The sequence below is a fragment of the Henckelia pumila genome, chromosome 1 (genome assembly GCF_033568475.1).
Source record: "Henckelia pumila isolate YLH828 chromosome 1, ASM3356847v2, whole genome shotgun sequence".
Taxonomy (NCBI): Eukaryota; Viridiplantae; Streptophyta; class Magnoliopsida; order Lamiales; family Gesneriaceae; genus Henckelia; species Henckelia pumila.
In genome coordinates, this window is record NC_133120.1 from 77,650,013 (window position 1) to 77,661,032 (window position 11,020).

An 11,020-nucleotide genomic window follows, 5' to 3' on the forward strand; every position below is an offset into this window, starting at 1 on the left:
CAAATTGACCCACTTTATTTATTTTTATATTTAAAGTATATAAAAAAATATGCTTATATCTATCATAAGCTCTCTACTTTCGAGTAGCTAAAATTTTATTTGAGATTATCGAAAGTAACGTAATCAATTACCCAAGAATTATATTTTTTTATTTTATCAACACATATCATTCGTGTTATTCACATGTAAGACTTAATGGGCTGAATTTGGGCCACAAACTCGATTAGGGTTTGTTTTTGTTGTTTTTTTATATATATAAATGGGGCTCCTCAATGCTCCTTTCCAGGCTTTTTTCACCTTACACGATTTTTAAGAAATGGCAGCAGGTATGATCTTACTCTTCACCTTTTTCTTTCATTTATTTATTCCTTACTTCTTTATCCGCAATTATATTATGCATTTCTCTTCCCTATTTTCTTTTTTGTACGCTTCCTTTGTCCCGTTCTTTTTCTGTGGGAATTTTTCTTCCTTAGCTTTTTGCCAAGGTGAGATCAGGGCTGATTGGAGGTGAAGGTGAGAAAGAGTCGCCGATTGAGTTCGGACGGGGGCTTCTGCGCGAAGTTTACAGACTTGGGGGTCATTGCACAGAGATGGTGTAGTCTTTGCGGTTGTGGCGACGGAAAAGCATTGTGATGAAACGAGCTTGCGGGACTGATCTGTAGTTGGTGGCTTCGCTGGACGGCTGGCCGGAGGAGAGTGCGAGCTGTTGTTGCTAGCTGAGGTTTTTATAGCTATGTGTTGTTGGCGTTGTTGGGTTAGGAGCTGATCGCGAAGGGAGGGCGACGCGGTGGAGATGGGGTGGTGAGCTTGTGATGGCCGAGCGATGCTTATGGAGGAGAGGCTGCGATACGGGAGGTGGCAGCGGCGGGCTCTTGAGCTCGGCGATTGTGATGGTGATGTTGTGATGTCACGAAGGGGAGTCGTGATGGTGCTGGTGCTGCGGCCGCGAGGAGCTAGGGGAGATTCGGAGGAGCTGCCGCTGTGAAGAGCGGACGATGGATGGTACGATGGTGGCCGGGGGCCTTGCTTGGCGTGGTGGAGACGAGCAGCGGCGTGCTGCAAGGTAGTGTAGGTGGTGCTTGGAGGGGATTGCGGCTGGAGGTGGTTGTCGGAATGATGATGGCAGGGGCGTTGGTTGTTCGGTGGAGGTGCGGTGGTGTGCGGGTGTAGCTCCTTGGTGGTATTTTGGCGGAGGCGTGGCAGTGGAGTGTTGATTATGAGCGGGTGTCGCACAATGGAAAGCGGGTGTCGCTTTCGGTGGTATGTTGGGGGAGATGGAGCTGGCGTCGTTCCTGGTGTTAGATAGGAGATGTTGAGCGGGTGTCGCTCATTTTGTTGCTTCGGGCTTTGAGAAGGGGAGCGGGCGTCGCTCGTTGTAGTTGTTATGCTGCCGGTGTTTTTGGCGGAGATGGAGCGGGTGTCGCTCCTATTGCTAGAGTGAAGGTGTTTGAGCGGGTGTCGCTCATATTGGTGATGGCGTTGCGCAGCAGTTGGGTTGACGGACTTGCAACGGTCGAGCCCATGGTGGGGCTGGCTCAGCGCAACTACTGGTGTTTAGCTTGTTATGGCCGAGTTCATGGTGGGATTGAGAACGACGTCGCTCATGGTTATTTTTGAAGGAGGCAGCAGCTGGGCTTGCAGAGAGCGGGTGTCGCTCATGCTTGTTTGCGCAGGTATTGCCACGGTTAGACCTCGTGATTTGGTGGATCACCTTAATTGACTTGTCTTTCCAGGAAAATGTTTTCACCCGGAGAGGCTTTTGTTCCTAGAGAGATACGTCCACCTGGATTGCCTTTGTCCTCCTAAAGTGGTGTGTTCACTTAGATAGATTTGTTATCCTAGAGTGGTGAGTTCACCTGGAAAGATTTGTTCTCCTAGAGTTGTGAGTGTTGAGTTCACCTGGAGTTCACCTGGAAACACTTGTTCTCTTGGAGTGGTGTTTGGTGTGTTCACCTAGAAACACTTGTTCTCCTGGAGTGACGTGTTCACTCAAAAAAACTTGTTCTCCCTGAGTGGCATATTCTCCTGGAAAATATTTGTTTTCCCGGAGTGGTGTGTTCACCTGAAAACACTTGTATGAATTGCTGAGATTTGGTGGGACCCAAGTTGTTGCGATTTGATGTTTTTCTCATTGACTTAGCAGTAACTTCGTGATGCTTAATGCGGTGGGACATTGAGAGTTGATCAAGGTCTCAAGAATTTGTCATATAGGAAGTCCTAACGCCACGTCTTGGGTGATGAGGTATCCCGAGACTTAATTTTATTGTCGTGACCTCTTACAGAGTCACCGGTTTTAGTTTTCCTGCAGGGCTTGGCCTAGCCTCTTACGATAGGATGACCTTTACCGATTTCACGGGTCTATGACTTTTTAGTCGAAACATCGTAAAAGTGAGTTAATACTGTTATGCTTGGTGGAGATTTGTTGATAGAGGAGACTGAAAATTTCATTAATCACATAACAATGGAGACGACACCGAAAATATTAATGAAACCTGAAATAACTAAAACAAAATAAAAAGCATTAGCAAAACATGATTAACTTAAGCAAAAATTTATAATTGTCTTGATAGACTTGCACTATAGGTGCTGAATTGTTTATGGTCGGACATCCTCATCTCTAGGTCTGCTAAAAAACGAAGTAGAATTTATTTAATGGGGTTTTAGGTGGCGATTAGCCAGCTTTGTCCGGAAGCCGTTGCATTGCGCGACTTCATTGACGTCATATAGATCAGCCTTCGTATAATAACTGTCCAGGTGATCATGAGGGTCTCCTGTTTCACTGTAATTTGGCATATTTGTTATCTTTACTCATGCTGGCAATATCTCAGCTAAATGGCAGTAGTGAATGGGTTGTGCCGGACTGGTGGGATTACCAAAGTACTTTATCCCTTCTCCTCAACATGAAACCCTTGGTGCGTGAGGCCTTGGCTATATGACTCATCTTCGTTTAACATTGTTTCCTTTATAGGTTTGGAGGGTGGCTCCTTGTTCATCTCAAATTTATCTCTCTTTGTGTGCCTTCTTTCCTGGTTTTGAGGGGGAAGTATCTCGTCATTTAAACTTTGATTGTATCCCTGGTTGGCTGTTGTGCCGCCAGTTAATGTGATATGGCTCCGGTCGACGCATGCGTGGCAGCTTCCTGCATCATGGCCTTTAATGCATCAGGAGTGACACAGAGCTCCTGCTATGGCGGGTGAACAGGAGGTCGAACCTTCTGAGTAACTTCGTTGTTACGGGTGGCATGTGATCACATTTGCATCTTCAGTGAATAGGTGAGTTTCCCACAGACGGCGTAAATCTGATGCGGGCGAAATAATTGTCCCTAATCAGCTACTAAATTAGGAAGTCGTACGTCCTTCTGGTCTCCTGCTTCTTCGGTCACCTGCAGAGGAGAACGATCTCCTGATCTCCTACTCCTTTGGTCACCTGAAGAAGTCGTACGTCCTCCTTTGGGGCTGTCACCTGATTCACGACCACACGTTACCCGGCGAAAATCCTCCGACGCTCAAGTCAGCGATCACCTCCACACAAAACAGGAGAGCAGAGAGCTTTTGTAAGCCAAATAGTCACTTACCCCCAAATGGAGAGTCATTTGGGATTTTAGAGTCAACCCAACGAAAAAACCTTGGAAACATATGCAATGCACATGGTTTCCCAAGTGATGGAACCCGTTCATACACCCATGCCTAAAATTAAAATCCATATTAGTGAGCATTAAGATATAATAATAAAATTTAATATTAAATCATATTTACCAGCAATCCAACTACGCAACCATCAAAATACACATTTCTATCTTCACCATTGCGCACATGAGTTAAATTACACATTAACCCTCTAAGGCCTTAAAAATTGCCTTTAAACCTTCCTAAGGTCTAAAAATACACATTAGCCCTTTAGGACTCTAAAATTAAAGATTAGTCCTTCAAAAATACGATTCTCGCAAATTGACCCACTTTATTTATTTTTATATTTAAAGTTTATAAAAAAAATATGCTTATATCTATCATATATATATATATATATATTACTTCCAGTGAAGCAAAAAATATTGTTTGGGTTCTTTTAGGTTCATTTTTTACTTCGAAAATATAAAGATCAAACATACCAAAAAAATGAAAAAAATTTAGGTTCTTTTTTTATTTCAAAAAATAAATCCCAGAGATGCAAAAAGAAAAATGAAATCCGTTCCCGCCACCCAGTGCCTCTCTCTAAAGCCGTCCATTTCACCGGCCAATAACTTTTCCGTCGGTCGTCGGTTTTCGATTTTGAGCTCCGATTTGGAAAGCTCTTGGCATAAGCATTCTAGTAGTGCCACTTTTGCGAAGTTGTAGTGCGACCTCTGGCGAACCCCGCCGCCGTGCGATTCCGACATCCTGAAATTGATTGAGGTGTGTTCTTGGGTGAGCTCGAAATCGATATTGGGTTTAGAATTGTGTTTTTTGCCAGTTCAATTTGTTGGATATTTTTGAACTTTGGATTTCGAAAATGAGGCTTAATAAGTCATGATGATCGACTTTTATGGAGAGAATGGAGTTTCTTAAACACTTTTCCCCTCTGTTTGTTTATGCTGCTTCTTTTCCATGCCAATTTGGTTTTAGCAGAGCGTTCTATTTATTACATATATAGTCCATATGGACAAATCTTTCACGCCAAAAACTTTTCCCAGCCACAGCCATTGGTATTCGCTCATGATTGAATCATTAAAATCAGTGGACCAGTGTCGGTCGGTACCACGAAGCCTCCTCTATACTTACGACGCCGCGTTTCAGCGCAATGTTGTCGCTTGCTGAATAGAAGCTTTGAAGGAAGTGCCCGGATTCGTCTCTGCTTACAGTGAATTCCTATCTTTGAATCCTCTCACTGGGTTATGGCCAGCATCTGATTATGGAAAGGACGTGATCGTCGGTGTTATTGACACCGATGTATGGCCTGAGAGTCTGAGCTTCAAAGACGATGGCATGCCAGAAGTTCCAGCGAGGTGGAAGGGAGTATGCGAGCAAGGACAAGATTTCAATTCCTCCATGTGTAACAAAAAGCTGATTGAAGTTCGATACTTTAACAAGGGAGTTAAAGCCGCCGATCCTAACATTACTCTCAGCATAAGTTCCGGAAAAGACACCGAAGGTCACGACACAAACACTTCGTCCACCGTGGCTGGAAATTACGTTGAAGATTCCTCTTTCTTTCGATACGTGTCTCGGGCGTGCTATGGTGGCCATGTACAAGGTGATTTGGAGGGAAGGTCGTTACGCCTCAGATGTTCTCGCTGGCATCGATCAAGCCGTTGCTGACGGTGTCTGACATAATCTCTATTTCCATGGGCTTCGATAGCATTCCTCCGTACCATGGCATCATTTGGTGCCATGGAGAAGGGTATTGTGTTTTCATCTTCTGCAGGAAACGAGGGAATGATTGGGACCTTGCACAATGGAATTCCTTGGGTTTTGACAGTTTTTGCTTGTTTTATGGATCGATCAAAGATCTGGAATTTTGCAACTTTTTTTTTCAAAATATCCATCGCTGAGGTTCTTTTCTGTAACCTTTACTTTGGGCAATGGATCTACATTGCCGGATGGACAACGTTCCTTGCACCTGTTCTGGTGTCTGATTTACCTCTTATTTTACAACAAGAATGTTTCTTCTTGCAATTCCACGCTAGCTTTGTCCACCGTTGGAAACGGTACAGCCATTTGCGAAAACGAATTTTTCCTTGATCAATCCTTTTATTTTTCTCAAACAAATATTGTTGCTGCAATCTTCATCTCAGACGATCCCAATACGCTTAAAACAACTGGTGATCAGCTCGAAATATACATGAGCAGTGATAGATTATGCTACAAAAGGGATAATAAGCCCATTTGCCAGCATAATGTTCCAGCAAACACTGTTATGAGAGAATCTTGCTCATGTTGCTTCGTACACTTCAAGGGGTTCATCACTCAGCTATCTGGGAGGGACTCGAAAGATGCATCAGCTGTTGTTTTGTTGGTGTAAAAGGCAATAAATGAGGGGTAATTCAGATCGACGGAGGGACTCGAACACTTGTAGCTTGATCTTGTGACGGTGAAGATTTGGTTCCGATTTAAATTCATGGAGCAGATAAGATTCACATAATCCGTGCAGTGGCATAATAGATTAGGCCAGGATCCAGAGCATTGTTTGGTTCGACATTCCCAGCTCTCATAGCCAGCGGAGAGTTGCAATTCCGTAGTTGAAAAATGAATTTTTAATATGATGGTGTGCGTTGTCAAAAGGGTTTGCGGTAGTAATCATGGCTGAACGAACGTCTGCGGGGCTCCATTCCGGGTGTGCACCTTTAGAAGTGCAGCAATGCTAGAAGCGTGAGAGCAAGCCATGGATGTCCCGTAGATAACCGCAAAATTGCTCGTCAAAGAGATGTGACCGATTAAAACAGAGGGATCATTTGGGATCCAAGATGCTAAAATCAAGGTTCCTGGAGCCATGATATCAAGGTTCCTGGAGCCATGCTAAAACCAAGGTTTCTGGAGCCCCGCAGACGTTTGTTCAGCCATGGTGACTACCGCAAACCATTTTGACAACACACACCATCATATTAAAGATCCATTTTCCAACTACGGAATTGCGACTCCGCTGGATATGGGAGCTGGGAATGTCAAACCAAACAATGCTCTGGATCCTGGCCTAATCTATGATGCCACAGCACAGGATTATGTGAATCTTCTCTGCTCCATGAATTTAACCCGGAACCAAATCTTCACCGTCACAAGATCAAGCTACAAGTGTTCAAGTCCCTCCGTCGATCTGAATTACCCTTCGTTTATTGTCTTTTACACCAACATAACAAAAGCTGATGCATCTTTCGAGTTCCTCCCGGATAGCTGGTGATGAACCCCTTGAAGTGTCCGAAGCAACATGAGCAAGATTCTCTCCTAATAGTGTTTGCTGGAACATTATGCTGGCAAATCGGTTTATCCTTTTTGTAGCATAATCTATCACTGCTGACATCTTTCGAGCTGATCACCACTCCTGGAAATGGGAATTCAGTGTTTTCAAACGTATTGGAGTTGTCTGAGATGAAGATCGCAGCAGTAAACGTATTGGGTCGTCTGAGATAAAGATCGCAGCAATATTTGTTTGGGAAAGATAAAAGGATTGATCAAGGAAAAATCTGTTTTCGCAAATGGCTATACCGTTTCCAATTGTGGACAAAGCTAGTGTGGAATTGCAAGAAGAAACATTCTTGTTGTAAAATGAGAGGTAAATCAGACACCAGAGCAAGTGCAAGGAATGTTTTCTATCCGGCAATGATCGATCCATTGCCCAAAGTCGAAAAAATGATCGATCCATAGAACCAGCAGAAACTGTCAAAACCCACGGAATTCCATTGTGCAAGGTCCCAATCATTCCCTCGTCCCTTCTCCATGACACCAAATGATGCTATGCTACAGAGAGACGCCATCGAAGCCCATAGAAATGGAGATTAAGTCGACACCGTCAACAACGGCTTGATCGATGTCAGCGAGAACATCCGAGGTGTTACGACCTTCCCTCCAAACACTACACGAAATATGAGTTTTTGCGGCACAACATTAACGTCACAAATTAAAAGCACGCTATTAATGTTATTATTTACGGCGTGCCCTGTACTTGCATGCTCTTAATATTATTAGAGCTTACACAAATAATAGTGTGCAATAAAAGCACGCTGTTTTCGCAGCACACTAAAAGTATGCTGTTGAAATATTTTTTTAGAACATGTTTTGAGTGCTGTTAATAATACTAAAATAAAATTAAGGCAATTTCCCATATACCATTTCAAAAAAAAAATTAATAAAGAGAAAAGAGAAAAGAAAAACTAACAAGCCCAAATTCATCTCCTTCTTCCCTCACCATTCTCGAATCTCGACCGCCGAAACGTAGCCCTTTTTTGCCGATAATTCAAATTTTTTCGGGGGTTTGGGTTCTCACACTCTAAGATTTCTTTCAAGCCTTGAATCGAAGATTTTGAGCGAGTTTTTGTCTGGATCGAAACTGTCTGGTGAGCTGCTATTTGAGCGATGTTTCTGTAGCATTTCTTCACCAATTTCTGTCATTTTTAGTTACTTAGAGGTTGTATTCGAATCTGAAAACGAAGTTGAACCAGCCCTGTTAGACATATAACTTGTTTCGTGATTTTGGTTTTGTAAGTAGCATCGTTGAGATTTACCTTGTTACTGAATTTGTTTTTCGTTACCGAAAATCTCGATAAATCATTAGTCCGGGCTTGTTTTGTTGGAGTGATGAGGGTATGATTCTTTCTGATCTCTGAAGCGTGAACCTTTAGATCAGAAGTTTGTTAAAACTATATATCATAGTTGTTTGAACCTACAAGCAAGGAAACATTGAGATGCACACATGAATGAGAATCATGTGACTTTGCAGTTTAAGAAGAAACTTGCTTTCATAATCGTTTATTCTTTAAATTGATTCTACTCTGTCCACTTCGCAGTTGATGGATGTTCCAGTAACGTTGGGCCACAACAGATAGTTGAGTTGGTATTCTGATTTCCTTTATGGTGCTGCTTTTCTGTTTATTCATGATGTAGGTAAGCAGCAGACAATTCAATGTGCAATCAACAGCCTTCAAATATCTACTATTGAATACCGAAACGAGAGCTGCTCTGCATATAGCTGCCGAGGATGGCTCCATAATATCAGTCTTCTATTCTGCTTCCAGTTGACGATTTTATTTTTAGGCTGGACAGTCTTGCCGTGGAATATTGCTCTCGCTACAGCTCTTCTCTTTGATCCTCCCTTGAGGATTTTCTAGTGTGTTTAAATAGATGCTTATATCTGGACAAAGTAGGTTCGATTTCTTTACACTTTGTAAACAATATTTCATGAATATTATGTTTATGTGTCTATTTTATGTGGGACGTTAGTGATTATGTTGAGGTCAGAAGCTGATTGTCTGTGATCCTTATATGTTAAAAGCTTCTCTTTTCATCTATAATATCTTTTATCTGGAGAGTGTTGCTGCTTGTTAGTGTAAAACACTTCTACCAAATTGATTTTAGAACATCAAGCATGTTGCATCATCTACAATGTTGAGTTTTAAATTCTATAGAAAACAGACAGGTTTCTGATAGAAGTCTTGGAAGGAATTATATAAAGAGGAATATCTATTAATTCTGATGGAGTTCAGCTTGGGGGAAAAATGGCTATCCAGTTAGAACATTTGCTATTGTAACGGTTGAAGATACACCCATATGTATTTTGAGAATATAAAATATCATTGTTACTTGAACTCTTGTTTTTTACTATTATTTCTCAAGAGCCAGTCCTCCACCTCTGAGAAGCAACATGACTGTCTCCTTCTCTATCTTGGGAAACATCTTGTTCTTTTCCAACACACTAGTTACTTAGTTAACTCCATTGTCTTCTTGCTGCTATTAGAACTTACCTCTTAAGTGCTTCTTTGGTTTTTAATTTTCAGGCCTTTATAAGAACAGATGCGAGAAATCAGGTGGAGCAGCGTGCTATTTATCTGAATTCAGTATGTGTCTCCGTCATGACTCATGGTTATTTTTGTTACAAGTTCGAAAACTATTTTTTGACTCAACAGAAATTTGTCTTTTGTTGCAAGTTTGAAATAATTAGTTCTTTAAGATTGAATGTACTACAGAAACTAGTCTTTTGAACCTCTAGTTAAACTTTCAAGGAGTTTGGATATCATATGATTGAGTGATATTTGTAGTTGTGTTGATTTAATTATCAAGTTTTAATAGTTAAATAAATTCTTAATTTTGGGTCTGGACAAGAATGATTTTAAATGGTCAATTCCAAAATTTCAGAATTTTTGTTCTAATTTTTATGCACTGTACGGGATTTGCTTCATGGATGGTTAGCTAATTTAAGTATACCGTTCATATTTTAGTGCCAAATATTGAGACTAAGAATTCTATAGGTTAGTTTCTATTTTATTCAATTACCAATTAAAAACTAGTAGAAGTAAGGTTAACGTCAGATTTAGAAAAGTTTGTAAATATCACTTTTAGTGTATGTTGGAATAATTATCAAATGGATTTAATGTTGTTTATAGATATTGATATTTATCCAAATTCCTCATTTAATTTTCAGTTATGAGATTCTGACTAGGTACATTTGAATTGCGTCAAAAGCATACTTGGGGTTAATGGTTTATAAAGTTTTTTTAGCTCTGAAAAACGAGGATACTCAAATTTATTCCTTCTAAATTTGCACTTTTTTACTTGCCCACATATATTTTGTTGATTATCACTATCCCAGAGATATCGCAAGATTTTAAACATGTTTTCTAGCCATTTCAGCTTGATCATGCCAGAAGTCTATTTCTAAGGGCATCATATGCTACTCATTGTTACAACATATCCAATGAAAATAAAGAAAGGTACTGATGTGTAGTTTCTCAAGACCATTTCAAGAAATTTTTCACAGTTTACTTGGTTTCATTGCTTTTTTGTTTGAGCTTGTTTCTTTGTATGATCAGTGCACTAGAACTTGCATCTGCCAAGACTGCTAGGCATACGCTGCAACGAGGTTTTTCGACCAGTGTTCGGTTTGGGGATATACGCTGTGCTGTGTCAGGTTTTTAGATTACTGAACTACAAGAATAATGAGTTTCAGTCCGTGCTTGTGTTGGTTGCTTGTGTATTTGGATATAAATTCATGACTGACGAACTACTTTTGCATCATAGTGGTTAACAAAAATGTAGACTTTTGTTTCTTAAAAATTTGAAACTTAGATCTCAATATTTCGTCAAGTTTCGCGTTTTTTTAGAACCTTAGAAAAAGGTAACTATGATTGTCTGAAACCTATCGCCAATAGTTCATGAATTTTAATAAAAAATTTCTTCTTCTTTTTTTTTTTTTCCTACTGCTTCTATTTCAATTTAAAATTTTAAATAAAAATATTTTTCAATATTTATCCAAACGTTAAAAATACTTTTGTTTTTTTTTTCAAAAATAAAAACACTTAAAAAACCCGAGTTTATTTAGGTAGTGTTTACAACCTCTA

The 11,020-nt window shown here is 40.6% G+C and overlaps 1 pseudogene; it reads left to right on the forward strand.

Annotated features, from left to right (window-relative positions):
- Window positions 1–999: 999 nt before the first annotated feature.
- On the forward strand, window positions 1,000–10,697 carry LOC140865810 (subtilisin-like protease SBT3; annotated as a pseudogene).
- Window positions 10,698–11,020: the final 323 nt, after the last annotated feature.